The sequence below is a fragment of the Calliopsis andreniformis genome, chromosome 5 (assembly GCF_051401765.1).
Source record: "Calliopsis andreniformis isolate RMS-2024a chromosome 5, iyCalAndr_principal, whole genome shotgun sequence".
NCBI classification, from domain to species: domain Eukaryota; kingdom Metazoa; phylum Arthropoda; class Insecta; order Hymenoptera; family Andrenidae; genus Calliopsis; species Calliopsis andreniformis.
Window position 1 is genome coordinate 21,207,501 of NC_135066.1, and position 2,190 is coordinate 21,209,690.

Consider the following 2,190-nt stretch of genomic DNA (forward strand, 5'->3'; position numbering starts at 1 on the left):
TCTTCAATTAATTATCGAATGCAAATTAATTAAAGTAAGTGTAAAAGGTTTGCATATACGGTTTAACTACTTAATGTGAAGACATATTGTTTTACAGCCATACCTAATTCTGGAAAGAATTTAATTGGTTGAAAATAGACTGCTGTACCACCTCCTAAAAGCAATAGGTACTGCAAGATATGTCGGAACGAAATCCTCAACACATAATATCGCTTGTCGTATCGCCAAATAAATAAACATGCTATTCTGAAACTACCAATACCATGAGAGTACAGAAAATATCTGTGAAAGATCCACTAAGCGTTAAGTGATAACCGCGGAGCCCCCTAAAAATAGGACCTCCAGGAGACCTTCATACATGTACTCACTTATGGACAGCTCAAGAACGGGCTCGGGTAAGTTTGCGAGCGGCTCTGCTCGTGAGCAGATGAATAATGTAGACGCACCATAAGACTGATTATCCCTGTATTTTAGCGCTCCTGAGCGATTATCCAATTTTGCCTACGATAAACCGACCCTGATTTCTATTATCAATACATCTACATTCTACATACTAACAAGAGTGTGAGTCGATATTAGTGATTTATGAATTTGTTCTTATTTATTTGTGTTTTTCTTAAGTATTATTTGTACATTATTACGTAATGTTGAAAGTGCGACGAGGCGTATTCAAAGAAGTTTAGATGTATGTAATGATTGACGTGAGAAGATATTGATATACATTTTAAACAATATTAAGTGCTTTGTAGAAATTTGTATATCTTTATATCTTTTTATATCTTTACCATATATTATCACACATAGCAATACGTTTTATGATAAAAAAGACTTAATTTTCAATGTATCATCAATTCCATTCTTATTCAAATTTCGAACAGTTTCAAAATGATCATGGTATTGTCAATTCAAAATTTGAAAGTTTGAGAATTTGAAAGCTTTAAAAGTTTGAAAATTTGAAAGTTCAAAACAAAAAAATTTGAAAAATCGAGGGTTTATATTTTAAATGTTAAAAAATTTTTTAAATTTTAAACTTTCACTGATGAAAAATTTAGAAATTCAAAAAACTGTAGACTTGTATTTGAAATATTTGAAAGACTGAAAATTTGAAAGCTTGAGAATTTGAAAATTTTAAATCGTCCATGTTGGAATTAACTTACTATTCTAAGGGTTAATAACAGGAATTCGTGTGTACCCATACTTTAACTTGCAATGGGCAATGCTTTAATAGATGTATTCTTTCATTTATGTAAGTATTTCATTTAGGTAAGTTTTCAATAAGTTGATTACCAAACGTGAATCAATCTGTATAACTTCATTAATCCTAAATCAGAAATGTGTTCAGGAAGTCAAGGATGAGGTAAACATTATTACATTGTGTCTCACTTGTACAATTACGCACAAGCAACGCATAACAGATATTTAACATGTTCATTGTCCATTGCATCACATAGGGTGCTCATTCTCAGGCTATGGTTATATGTTTACGGTACACTAGGAAATTAGGCAGGGAATGTGTTAAAGAAAACTTAAAAGTCAGTCTACGATACTGACAAGAGAAACTCTTCAAATCTTCTGCCGATGAATTGGTACAAATCAGGTAAATCTTCGAACAAGTTGATTTTTTACCTTTCGTATGCTAGCTGTTTGACTTAACTACATATACATACCTACGTAGAACGAAAAACAAAACCTCTCAAGGATGCTATGGTTCGTATAGGACGTCTCACAAGACTTCGTTCTCGAATTTCATTTCTCTCTGCGCTGAGTTTCGCAACTAAATACTTTAGCCCACGAAACAAATGGACAGTACTGCTGTGTAAACACTGGATGCTCATGATGCTCTGTAAAGGAATTAAAAAAGACTGGCTGATGAAAAAAGTTTTGCACGTAGTTCTGTACCGAGCGAAAATAATACTGTTCTTGCTGTAGACAATCGGTGTAGTGAATGCTACCAATTAATATCTTTCGTTAAGTTGAAGATTTGCTTAATGAATTTTATGTTGAAAAACTTGATTAAATTTTTCATTCAATGCACTTGTAGCGTATTTTCGATTTCAAGTTTTGTTTGATGTAATAACGTACTCGAAATATGCACATTAGATGTCTAAAAAATAATATATGTTATAATTTGTGTCTAATAATTTTTTCAATTACTGAATACTAGGCAAGAATTATGCTTACATACTTATT

The 2,190-nt window shown here is 32.0% G+C and overlaps 1 protein-coding gene across 1 annotated transcript in view; it reads left to right on the forward strand.

Moving 5' to 3' along the window:
- The window catches only part of Dpr1 (defective proboscis extension response 1), a 1,112,753-nt gene extending 1,112,473 nt beyond the window's left edge, over positions 1-280 (forward strand). Inside the window, exons 3-4 of the transcript XR_013001911.1 lie at positions 1-34; positions 98-280. The exon at positions 1-34 is cut by the window's left edge and continues 233 nt beyond it. The gene's annotated coding sequence lies outside the window, so the exon portion shown is untranslated. The remainder of the gene's footprint in view (positions 35-97) is intronic.
- The last annotated feature ends 1,910 nt before the right edge of the window (positions 281-2,190 follow it).